Genomic DNA, 13,323 nt, shown 5'->3' with positions numbered 1-13,323 from the left:
AAGCAGTTAAATAAAATATTGACGATATGCAAAATTTTGAAACTCAACTTGAAGAACAGTAGTCCTAAACTGATAGGGAACATGAAGCTGCAGACCAAATAAAGACAAGCCACAGTGTGACAGGACATGGACTCAAATAAGACACACTGACCATGTTGTACAGGAACTTAAATTTTTTTCTAGATTGTTGATTAAAAGTTAAAGGGATACTGTTATTATATTATCATCCTTCTTAAGGGTAATAATAACTCTAAAAAACTAAAGCACAAAAGAGGGAAAGGTAATGTTCCCACATCACTGCCCTCTCCACAGAGCTACTCAGCTCAGGCATCTTCTTGCATCTTGTAGCAATGCCCCATTACTGTAAATCTACTGTGGCATAGAAAAGCTTTATCCTTTTTTAAACTGTTCTTGAAATTATTTAGTGAAAGAGGTAGCAAAAGCAGAATGCCTCCATCTACAACTGCAGAAAGTTTAATTCTTTCCTTTGTGGCGGGGGGGGGGGGGGGGGGGGGGACTGGTGGTGGGGACCAGTGGTGGGGCTTGAACTCAGGGCCTGAGTGCTGTTCCTAAGCTTTTTTGCTCAAGGGTAGCACTTTACCACTTTAGCCACAGCTACACGTCTAGTTTCCTGGTAGTTACTTGGAGATAAATGTCTCACAGACTTTCCTACCTGGGCTGGCTTTGAACCATAATCCTCAGATCTCAGCCACCTGAGTAGCTAGGATTACTGGCTTGTGCCACCAGCATGCAGCTTTCTTTCAAGTTTTTTGTTTGTTTTTTGGTCAATTATGGGGCTTGAACTCAGGACCTGGGCTCTGTCCCTGAGCCTCTTTGTGCTCAAGGCTAACACTCTACCACTTAAGCCACAGCGCCACTTTCAGTTTTTGAGTGGTTAACTGGAGATAAGATTCCCAGGGGAACTCTTCTACCAGGGCTGGCTTCGAACCACAATCCTCAGATCTCAGCCGCCTGAGTAGCTAGGATTACAGGTGTGAGCCACTGGCACCAAGCTTCTTTCAAGTTTTTATTTAGGTTCTATTCTATGAGAAAAGTAATCAAAGGAAAACCGGGGTTCGTGCCAATTGAATACAATTTCACTGAAATCTCCACTGGATCCTAAACCACTGGCTCTAGACAGAGAACATATTTTCCCAAGAGGAGATGCTCCTGAAGTTCCATCCAGAATATTTTCACTGAACTCTAAGAGTATTGAAACTCATGTCAAATGAAGATACGACTGCCCATTATGCCTGGGACTCAGGATGCTGCATTTCTCACTTTTCTGCATCATTTCCACAGAACACCTGAGTAGACTAAGTAGGGTAGAGAGGGAATCCAATGTTTCCAAAGAAGGGAATCTGAGAATCTTTACAAGCCCTGGGGGTAAGAGGTAGAGGAGATAAACAGAAAGGCAGAAGGAAGAAGACTGGCTTTGGAGCAGGTGATAGTGGGAAAGGAACAGAATTGTTGAGCGGTGGTGAAGCCTAAAGAAATGCACCAAGTAGTCTGAAATGGAAAAACTGAAGAGACCCATGAGACTATATTAGAAGCTCAGTAGAGTGATTTGTATAGGAAATGGACAGAATCATCCTAGAGCTGCTGCAGTTTATTCAGAAAATCAGAAAATAGATTTCTTTAAAAATATGTGGGGGGAGGGGGAATGAGGGAGGAGGTAACAAATAGTACAAGAAATGGCCTTACATATGAAACTGTAACTCCTCTGTACATCACTTTGACAATAAATAATTATTTTTAAATAAATATGTAAGGTTCAGAACTGATTTTCTCCTATCAGTCAACAAAGGTTAAAGGGGAAGGGGAAGAATGGTACATAAAACCTATACATCTACTACAAGCGTCACTGTATTTTTTTTTGCTACCTCTCATCTTTAATACCAGAGCTTGATACTTTGAAAATATCTTTAATACAACTGTGGTCCTGCAAACCATGAGGCTTACTATCATTATGGCCCTGGAAAAACCAAGTATTTGGCCTTCTCTGGAGGATTGCATCACATCTAACTTTCAGTACAAAATGGCTGATTTTTCAAACATGTTTTGAATTATATGAACCTTCAGTTAATGAACTTTGGGGATGCTATATTAATAGACTGAAAAAAAGTAAAATGAAAGAACAGTGAAGTAAATGCAGTCATCAAAACATCTTGTCAAAGCTCCAGCCCACATAAAGAACAATGTAGTTTATACGTTATTGGCAAAGGATGCTGCTGGTCTTTCTGCATGCCAATCAAGGGAGCTGCTATGTGCCAACTGCACAAATACAATTCACAATTCACTCAGCCAAAAAGATTTAAAATTATTCAACTGTAAAACTATTTTTTTAATTTGGGGGAGTACTCAAACTTTTTATATAAGGTAAAGCCTTATAACTATTTTTACATCCCATCCCATCTGTATAACTCATGTGCACAAATAGAATCATTCCATATTCATTAGCATGGTATTCCATTTCTTAGTAGGAATTTTATCTATAAAAGCTACCTTGTGCCTTCTTTTTCTGTTGAATCCTACCTACGCATTTCCTCTCTCTACCTAAATGATCTCAGCCAATCTTGAGTTGTAAATATATCTGATGATTCTCCAATGTAACATTTCTTGCCCTGGCCCGCTATATATCACTATGAGAACATCAAATGGGCATCTCAAAATTAACATGGTTTAAATAGAACTCTTGGTGCCCTTGTCTGCTCCTTATTGCAATGAATGGCAACAGCATTTGCCCAGGCAAAATACTGCATTTATCTTTGACTCTTCTTTCTGCTTATACCCCATATCAAAACTGGCAGGCTCTACCTTCAAAATGTATCCTGAGCCTGACCACTTCATACCTTGCCCAGACCCCTGAAAAACTCTCTATAGGTTAAATGAATATCCTTTTGTCCTCAAAACTCAGATCCAGGGAAATGATTTTAGAGCACAAAGATGATACCAACTATTGTACCCAAACTTTTCAGAGTAAATCCAAACTCATATCATGACCTATACAATCTGACTCCTACCAACAACTAGATCTCTTTCCAAATCAGTCTCCCTTCTCACAATCACCTTCAGCGGAAGTCCAGAAACTGGCTGCCTTCCTGTTCCTCTATCAAGCCAAAAAACATCCTATGTCAAAGGCTTTTCTTCTCACTTCATGTTCCCCTGCCTAAACACTCCACTCCTCTTCCTCAGAGTCCCTTTCTCCATTCAGCTCTGTAAAAAGTCTCTGTCTCTGTCTCGTTCTCTCCCCCATCTCCATGTTTCTGTTTCTGTCTCTGTCTCTCCCTTTTTCTCTTCTCTCCATCTTTCCTTTCCCTCTCTCATCTTGTTTTATTTTTTTCACAGCACTTACTACTTGAGATTACACTTTCTGTTTATTTCATTCATAAACCAATGGTATGCACTTATCAGGTATATGGCATTCTTCTAAGAGCTGGAGATGTATAGCAGTGAGTGAGCAAGCAAAGATCCCAGTCCTCAGGGGGCCTGTATTCTTATTTGTTATCTTCATTCAAACCAAAACACTAGGGAATAGACACACAATCCAACTGTAACCAAAAAATGAATCCCTAGAAGATACCTAGGCCTGAAGTAGGTATTTCGTCCCTATGCCCAGATTGGACAACCGATTTGAACCTCAAGACCTCTACGGATCTCCACCAGAGTTTCCTCTGGCTTCACCCTGCTCAGGCATAGTTCACCCCACCTTCTTTGGGCTCTAACCCATGTGTGCACTCATGCTCCACCTCCCCAGCACTATGCCATGTATTTGCCCAACACTTCATTCCCTTTGAAGCATGCTCACATACATTATCTCCTTTAGCTTCAAAGCAAGCAATTCTGCCTTCTTTGAAGATTAAATCAGGATATAAACAGGGTGACATAAACAGGAGGCATAAGCAGGGCAACATACTCCTTTGAAACACTGTGAGGTCAATTTTCCTAAGATGCCACAATAAAGGTGGCAGAACCTAGATATGCCTAGATACACAGCCCATGGCCTTTTTTCTGTAAGAGGAAAAGAAGCATGGTTCTCTAAAAATCACAGCCAATTGAAAATACTTCCCTTTGCTGCAACAGAAGTTAGGGTAGGGAGACACACATATTTACCAGTGGTTTAAGGTGGCAGGAAGATGCATTGGGCCTGGAGCTCTAGGCAAAGGCTTTCACAAATTCTTCCAATGGATGTCAATTCCTATAATGACAAACAGACAAAACATGTGGTGTGAATCAAAGACACATGATGGCCTGACTTCAATGGGGCTTTCTCAATGCCAACTGCCAGACACCTCATATCAGCTCAAAGCCCCCACCCTCCTCCTCCAAGTAATTCCCTTGCCCCACCCTGAATTTCCCACAGAAGAACAAAATTTTCAATGGACAAAACAGAGTATCTGCTAATGATGAGCTAGTGCTAAGTAGTAGTTCCCCTTCACAGACAGGCTTGATCCCTCCAAAAGGCAAGAATCTCTACCACTCCCCTTTTCTTTCTATTTATTGTGGGGCTTGAACTCAAGACCTAAACTTTGCCACTTGTGGCTAGCATTTTACATTTGAGTCATACCTCCAGGACCAGATTTTTGCTGGCTAACTGGAGATGACTCTTGAGGGTTTGTCTGCCTTGGCTAGCTTTGAACAATGATCCTCAGATCTCAGCTTCCTGAGTAGCTAGGATTATAAGACACCAGCTCCTAGCTCCTATTGTCTTCTCGATACAAGTAAGGACTGTGAATGCCATTTATCATCAGCTCTGCATTATTGTTTTTACAGCACTTAAATATTTTTCTCTACTAAGGTTCCAACAAAAGTAGGAAAACTGCAGAAAAGGGGACCAGGAGAAAAAAAATAGTAAGGTACATACAGCAATGTGGGCTAATAGCCTCACATTTGTAGACATCTGCAATTACTGAAGCAGTATAAGAGTCCAATTTTTCATTAAGTTAAGTATAGACAGTAATCTGGCTTGCCTACTCCCACAGATAAACGCATAAGCTCATCTAGAACCTAAGTCTCTCCCCTGACAATCTAGGACACTTTTCCTACCCACTGAATAGTAGCCTGATAGTGTATAGCAAAACAATAAGCAAAATAATACACACACATACAAACTCAAAGGAATACAGTTGAAGCATCTCATTCTCTTCCTAATAAAATATTTACTATCCCTTTATGTACCACCAAAGAAGAAGTAAATCATCAGGTTCTATAAGTTTCTTTCCCAACAGGTCATTTTTCAATAGTTTCAACTGTTTTAAAGTAAAAAAAATAAAGAAAACCAAAACCTCATAAATGTCAAGTACTCATGTACCTATGGTTTCAAAAGTACTTAATGTCTCAAACTGTCCAGAACACTCTTTATGCTAGAAAATTCTCCCTTGGTATGCATCTTAAATATAAGTAAAGTCAAGTATGCCTATAATCCTAGCCCACTTAGGAGGCTAAGGCAAGTGATCTGCAGTTCTAACCCAGCCTGAGTTACCTAACAAGAGATTGTCTCCAAAAACAAAAGGATTGGGAATGTAGTTCCCTGGTAAGAATGGCTACTTAGTGTACACACACACACACACACACACACACACACACACACACACACACCTTAAAAAACAATACCCACAAAAAACCAATAATAGCAAGCAATGTTCAACTTTGAAATGGCAGAAGAGACAGGCAAGGTAATGTGCCTATAATTCTAACACTCCAGAAGCTAAGACAAAGGTGAAGGCCAACAAAATCCTGTCTCAAAAAAAAAGGTGGGAGTTATCTGCAGCAAAGAATGTATTGATTCATTCACTCAATAAATATTTACTAAATCCTACCAAATACATAAATGTTAAGAGGAGCATTGAGCAGGAGCATCTAGTGCAGCAGAAGCAAAAAGACACTTCTTCCTAGCATTAAGAGAGGCCAAGGAAACCCAAAGTTTGATAAGGAATGGAACATAGAGAGTTTGGTAGATAGAAGGTAGAAATCCCAGATGTTGGGATTTTGCCAGAGGCAAAAGCAGGGAGGTACAATTGTTCCTTCAATTTTATCATATCCAGATCTCCTCATTTATTTTTCTTTTACCAGGACTAGTGCTAGAAATCAGTGCCTCATAGTTGTTCAGTTTGCTTAGCCCACAGCTTGATTCTCCGCTACTTGGGCTGTATCTCCAGCCCAGCTTTTTGCTGGTCATTTTAGAAACGGAGTCTCACAGACTTTTCTGCCCAGGCTGGCTTTCAAACTGTGATCCTCCAGATTTCAGCATCCTAAGACGCTAGGATTACAAGGAGCACCCAGCATCCATATCTCTTATTACCTCATATATCTTAAAATTCCTATACCTTCTGCTGAGACTTTTATATAGGTCCACATTGCACACTCTCTGAAGTATATCCTGCCAACTTTCCATAACCAAAATACAGCCCACTTCTCTGGCAATGACTATTTATGACTTCCTTGGAACAAACATTGTTGGGCCAGAGTCTTCTATGACCCAAGAAAAACAGAAGTCATGAGGTGCCAGACTTTGAAGTCAGGCCCCACCACGTGAACCCCATTTTAGAATCGAACCCCGAGCCAATCAGATTTGTACCTGTGTTCTAATCTTGCTTGCACAGCTGATGGTTGTAACCTTGTTCTTTGCCTTTATAAGCCCTGTGTAATCACAGCTCGGGGCTTCCTCCTAACCTCCGCTGTGTCGGTGGGTAGGACGAGGCCCGAGTTGGCAGCTCGTTAAATAAAGCCTTGCCTTGCTTTTGCATTTCGGAGTGTCTGAATCTCGGTGGTCTTCTTGGGGGTGGTCTTGCAACTTGGCACAACATTTGGGGGCTCGTCCGGGATAGCCCCAGAGACCCCGAGATCCCAGACTCCGAAGGTAAGAAAACAGCGCTGTTCATTTGTCTTGTCCTGTAATGTGCCTGTTTGTTTGTCTTGCTTTTGCTTATTTCTTGAAGGGGTTGTCGAAGCAGATGTACTTACTTGACAATCCTGGTGAGACCGGGGGATGTCCCAGACTCTTCACCCTTAAAGAGGGATCTCTGGAGCCCCGCTTTCAACTTGAATTCACTCTTTCTGCATCCTTGCAGGGGGATGTGTGGGCCAACTTGGGAAATCTCCAGTTTTTCTTGTTCTTGATCTTGCCTATGTTTTTTTCCTTCTGTATTAATTGTTTTGGTTTCTTTTCTTTTGTAGCCTTTTGGACTAAACATCTGATCAGAGCTATGGGTAACGTTCTATCTTGGGGTCCTCCATCTAGCCCCCTAGATTTGACTCTAGTTCACTGGAAGGAGATCAAGGAGATAGCTCAGAACCGAGGTGTGGCCCTTAAGAAGGAAAAGTGGATTACCCTGTGCAAGTCAGAATGGCCCACCCTTGAGAGAGTTAATTGGCCACCTGAGGGAAGCTTTGACATCATTAAGATCAGTACCTTACAAAGCCTAATCGAAGCCCCTCGTTCAGGCTATATAGACCAGATTCCTTATATAGACACCTGGAAAGAACTAGTTGACAGGGACACTCCAGCTTGGGTTCGGCCTTTCTTACCAACTCCCTCCTCCACTCCTTCCCCTACCCCAATATTCACTCAAAAAACACGGGGTGCCAAGAGAGAACCTAAGAGGGGAGAAAAGAAATTATATCCACCTGTCCTCCAGGGAGGAAGCACAGAGGAGGAAATGCTTCCCCCTCCATACGCCCCACCCCAGTTAACTCTCCAAGAGGAGGACTCTGAGGAAGATGTTTCAGCTGTGCCCTCCGCCCCGGAGGGCCCCGCTCAATCAACTCGCCGGCGCCAAAGAATTACATCTCTTCACAAATCTACTACCCTTCCCCTACGCCCTATAAGTCCTGTGGATGCGGACGGTCGACAACAATTCCAATACTGGCCATTTGCTACTAGTGATCTTTACAATTGGCGTGCCCAAAATGCCCCCTTTTCTGAGAAACCTCGGGACTTAATTCGCTTGTTTGAAACTATACTTTTCACTCACCAGCCCACTTGGGATGATTGTAGCCAGCTTTTACAGGTACTTTTCACCAATGAGGAGAGAGGTCGTATTCAAGAAGCGGCCCGGAGACTTATCCCTGGCCCCAACGGAGCACCCATCACGGATCCTGCCTTGATTGATACCTATTTTCCCCAGACCCGACCAGCATGGGACTACAATACGGCTGAAGGTAGGGAGCGACTCCTTGTCTATCGCCAGGCTCTGCTGGCAGGTCTCAAGGCGGCGGCTCGCCGACCTACAAATATGGCCAAAGTTTATGATATCAGACAGGGAGAAAGTGAAAGTCCGGCAGCATACCTTGAGCGTCTTATGGAAGCCTTTAGTCAATACACCCCATATGATCTTGAGACCCAGGAATCTGCTCAGATGATTATGTTTGCCTACGTAAATCAAGCCGCACCGGATATAAAGCGGAAATTGCAGGCTCTAGACAGGCTTGGGGAAAAATCTATTAGGGATCTAGTAGCAGTGGCGGAAAAGGTTTATAATAAGAGAGAAACAGGAGATTTTAAGCCTCATCCGGGCCCTATGGGAACCAGCAAAGATTGCCATTATGCATTGCCCGAGTCATCAAAAGGGAGTTGATTCGGTGACTAGAGGGAATAATCTGGCTGACCAGGCAGCTAAGGAAGCAGCCCTCCATCCCAGAGCAGAAGTATTGACTGTAGTAGACCCAGGACCACGAGCTTTGCCTCCTGTACCCCAGTATTCCCAGGAAGACTTGGAGTGGATAAAAAAAAAATTCCCATGACCCACAAAACCCTGGACAGAGAAGGAAACGATGACTGGTGGAAAACTGGTGAAGGGAAACTTATCTTGCCACAAAGGCTAGGTAAGGGGATCCTTAAAAGAATCCACCGAGCTTCTCACATGGGAACCCGAAGAATGCAGGACTTGCTCCGACATTCCAAAGTAAAAATTAGACAAGGAGATCAACTTATTGAAAATATTGTTAAAAATTGCAAGGCCTGTCAGCTTACCAATGCCCCCAATCAACAAGTTACTAAAGGAGCTCGCTTCCGTGGGGATAGGCCAGGCGTGTATTGGGAAGTAGATTTCACAAAAATCAAACCTGGAAAATTTGGATACAAATATTTGCTAGTTTTTGTAGACACCTTTTCAGGATGGGTGGAAGCCTATCCAACAAAGCATGAAACTGCGAATATAGTGGCTAAGAAGATCCTGGAAGAAATCCTACCCAGGTATGGCTTCCCATCCACCATTGGGTCGGACAACGGACCGGCTTTCGTTTCAAAAGTAAGTCAGGGAATAGCCGCTGCACTGGGGACAGATTGGAAATTGCATTGTGCTTGTAGACCCCAGAGTTCAGGACAGGTAGAGAGAATGAATCGGACTCTAAAAGAGACCTTAACTAAATTGGCCTTAGAGACTGGCGCAGACTGGGTGTCACTCCTTCCTTTTGCTCTACTTAGGGTAAGAAATTCTCCCTATCAACTTGGCTTTACTCCTTTTGAAATAATGTACGGGTACCCTCCGCCCATTATCCCTAGCCTTCAGACTGAATTGCTCACTGATTTGGATGATATTGAATTTTTGTGTAAACTTGATTATTTGCAGCTCGTGCACAAGAAAATGTGGCCCCAACTCAAGGCATTATATGATTCTGCTTCTGTCCCTATCCCCCATTTATTCAGGCCAGGAGATTGGGTGTTCGTCCGGAGGCATAACTCCAAATCCTTAGAACCACGATGGAAGGGACCCTACGTGGTGCTACTGACTACTCCCACGGCCCTTAAAGTAGATGGCGTCACCACTTGGGTCCATTGCTCCCACGCCAGGCCAGCTGACCCCTTTGCCCTGGATGACAACTACCGTGATGGAACATGGGAGGTCTCCAAGCACCCAACTCAGCCGCTTCGCCTTTGCCTCAAGAAAAGAAAGTTAGACTGAATATTGTTATAATTTTCTTTTTGCCTTCTTTCCTTACTACCCTGGCTAGTGTTGATGTCATTTTGGCAGCTCACTCCAAAGTGAGGTGACCCCCTTATTTTAGGTAGTTTTGAGCTTGCTCAGGAATACGGATATAGCCACCCGACCCTTAGAGCACAGTTGAGAAGTTTATGTATTTTGTTGCTTACATTTGGATACTAAACACTATACAGCTAATGGTAAGTCTGTATAGCTGAAAGTTAATTTTCAGTTTGCAATAATCCTGCAGTCCCTTGGAAAAGTAGACTAAGGTTATAGGTTCCTGGCTAGGTAAGGTCAACGCCCCTGAGTCAGCCTGAAGAAATTACAGAAGATGGATGATCTTCACCCATCAGCCCCCCTTTAAAATCAAGGGACCAGAGTTGTTTTGGGGAAGATGAGGCAGGATAAACTAGAGACATGCAGAACAGAGGTACAGAGAATATTCTTGTAAGAAATGGTGACAGGCCCTTTGGTTACTACATTGGGTCCTACTGGCCCATGCCTTACCTCTATATCATCCCCTAGACATGCAAGCCATTGAAATGGACAGAATGGAGCCATGATTGGCTCCCAAGGTACCAAAAAGAAAAAGGGGGAAATGAGGTGCCAGACTTTGAAGTCAGGCCCCACCACGTGAACCCCATTTTAGAATCGAACCCCGAGCCAATCAGATTTGTACCTGTGTTCTAATCTTGCTTGCACAGCTGATGGTTGTAACCTTGTTCTTTGCCTTTATAAGCCCTGTGTAATCACAGCTCGGGGCTTCCTCCTAACCTCCGCTGTGTCGGTGGGTAGGACGAGGCCCGAGTTGGCAGCTCGTTAAATAAAGCCTTGCCTTGCTTTTGCATTTCGGAGTGTCTGAATCTCGGTGGTCTTCTTGGGGGTGGTCTTGCAACTTGGCACAACAGTCAGGACCCTTTTCTGGGGTCTCTGATAACAAATAAATAATGATTTTTCCTTGGGCTAGTCATAAGACTATCAAGCCTATGCTCATCACGATGCATGGGTTTCCATAGCCAGAAACTACTAAGCATTTAAGCGTCTTCACGCAAAATATTCATGAAAAAGATCCAGAATAGCCATCCATCAAAATCCACAAATGGAATTTTTCTTCATATGTAAAAAAGATAAACCAGCAGACCAAGCCTGAGGTAGAGTCAAAGGAAAGTAGTTCAACAAACAAGTCCTGAAAGATAAGGGCTTAAAAAGGAGAAAAGGCCAAATATGTGGGCATGGTTAAGGTTCAGAGTTCAAGGCCAGAATGAGGAAACAACAAGGCAAAGTCCACCTGAATTCTGGGAAGAACTGCTTTCAATCTGTAGCAAGTGGGCAGGTTACCAAATCAGGTTGAAAACAAGAATCACTTGGAGAACTAAAAGCAATTAAAATAAAAATGAATTCCCTAGTATCCAGACTCAATAAAACAAAATCTTTGGTTTGGACACTCCAATATGGTACAAAAGCCTCCCCTAGGTGATTCTGACACCAAGCAGGAAAAGGCTATACATCACCTCAGAAGTTCCAAAACCATTAATTAAGAATCATTCATCAGGGGCTGGGGATATGGCCTAGTGGCAAGAGTGCTTGCCTCGTGTACATGAGGCCCTGGGTTCAATTCCCCAGCACCACATATACAGAAAACAACCAGAAGTGGCGCTGTGGCTCAAGTGGCAGAGTGCTAGCCTTGAGCAAAAAAGAAGCCAGGGACAGTGCTCAGGCCCTGAGTCCAAGCCCCAGGACTGGCAAAAAAAAAAAAAAAAGAATCATTCATTAAACAACTTCAGAAAAGATCCAAAGATCAGGTTTTAGAGGAGGTATATGTTGTTCTCCATATATTTTATCCACTCTGCATCACATTCTGACAGCCATTGATTAGCTTTAAAAAAAATTGTTATTATAAAGGTGATATATAAAGGTGATACAGAGGGCCTACAGTTATATAAATCAAGTAAAGAGTACATTTAACTCTTTTTTAAATTTTTTTAAATAAATACAAGGGCTGGGCTGTAGCTTGGTGGCAAAGTGCTTTCCTCGCAAGTGCAATGTTCTAGGTTCACTCCCCAGAACCAGAAAAGACTAATAATAATAATAATAATAATACAGTTAAATAAATACAAAACAATGCCAGCTGACAGAACAACAACCAGGTACATGGAGACGGTCTTTATTTTTGCAATAGTCCTTCACGTGCTCAACATCAGCATCCTCAGATAGACTAGGACAACTGTCTCAGGCCAGGAGTAAGTAGATCTATATCTTCACACACCTATGCAGACTCTCTCTAGCAGGACAAAGACCTAGGGACATCTAGTCATCAAGATGGCCTTCGAGGAACAGCTCCAAAGCCCATCAAAAGGCAGGACACTGTAGATCAATGCAGTGAATGGACACTTGCCAAGCCAGTTGAGCACTTCTCTTTCCAAATTTTCTCTTTGTGGTCAGGTAACAGCTTGAGCAATCCCAAGCCAAAAATGAAAAAGTAAATGTGTGGGACACAATGATGACAGATCGAAGAAAGCTGCTTCTCTGAATGGATCAGCCTGAAGAGATCTCCTCTTTGACCTCACTAGGTGATATCAGATATCAGGTGACCTTCAGAGACTCAGCACCAGAGAAGCCCATAGCTGCCTCAGGTCAACCTTCCTGATCACAAGACCCAGCAGCAACCTATATACTATCTCCAACAGAACAAGGAGTTACCCGGAGGCCTACCCTTAAGCTAAGGATCCCCTACTTGAACTATAAAGTACACTTAGAAGGCCAAGTGGGAGGGGGGCAAAAAGTGATGGCTCAAGCCTGCAATCTTATCTTCTCAGGAAACTGAGCTTTGATGATCATGCTTCAAAGCCACTCCGGGTATGAAACTCTTATCTCCAACTAACTGGCAAATTTTAAAAAGCCAGAAGTGGAGCTCCACTCAAGGTAGAGCACTACTGTTGAGCAAAAAGGTCTAGAGGACAGTGCCCAGGCCCTGAGTTCAAACCCTAGTACAGGAACAGACCGAACACACACATACACACACACACACACACACACACACACACACACACACACACACACACACACAGTGTGGGGGAGAGGAAATCTAAGGAAAACTCAATATATTCCCTCCCTTCGTTTTTTAAGAAATATATTCATTTCCCCTGTAGTTTTGTTAATTCCTAGCCTAAAACAAGGTATTTCTCTCTTGTTCCAAAAGATACCAAATTTTTTGGTATCTATCAGAAACCTTGAGCTCTCACCTCTCCCACCCCATTTTCTACCACATCCCAAAAGGACAGAGCATGACTTGCCTGTTGTGAAAGTCACTTCAGCCCCTCTCATTCCTGACCATTGAATCTGCCCTGGATCAACATGGCGCCCTCGTGGTAAATGTTCTCACAGCATCATGCATCTCTCC

The 13,323-nt window shown here is 43.0% G+C and overlaps 1 protein-coding gene across 13 annotated transcripts in view; it reads right to left on the bottom strand.

The window, feature by feature from the left end:
- Sorbs1 (sorbin and SH3 domain containing 1) overlaps window positions 1–13,323 on the bottom strand; it is a 242,222-nt gene that overhangs the window by 165,345 nt on the left and 63,554 nt on the right. For all 13 annotated transcript variants that reach the window (XM_048338603.1, XM_048338598.1, XM_048338604.1 and 10 more), the window contains exon 2: window positions 4,114–4,198. The gene's annotated coding sequence lies outside the window, so the exon portion shown is untranslated. The remainder of the gene's footprint in view (window positions 1–4,113; window positions 4,199–13,323) is intronic.

Source organism: Perognathus longimembris, chromosome 2, assembly GCF_023159225.1.
Source record: "Perognathus longimembris pacificus isolate PPM17 chromosome 2, ASM2315922v1, whole genome shotgun sequence".
Taxonomy (NCBI): domain Eukaryota; kingdom Metazoa; phylum Chordata; class Mammalia; order Rodentia; family Heteromyidae; genus Perognathus; species Perognathus longimembris.
This window is presented reverse-complemented; position numbering and strand designations above follow the sequence as displayed.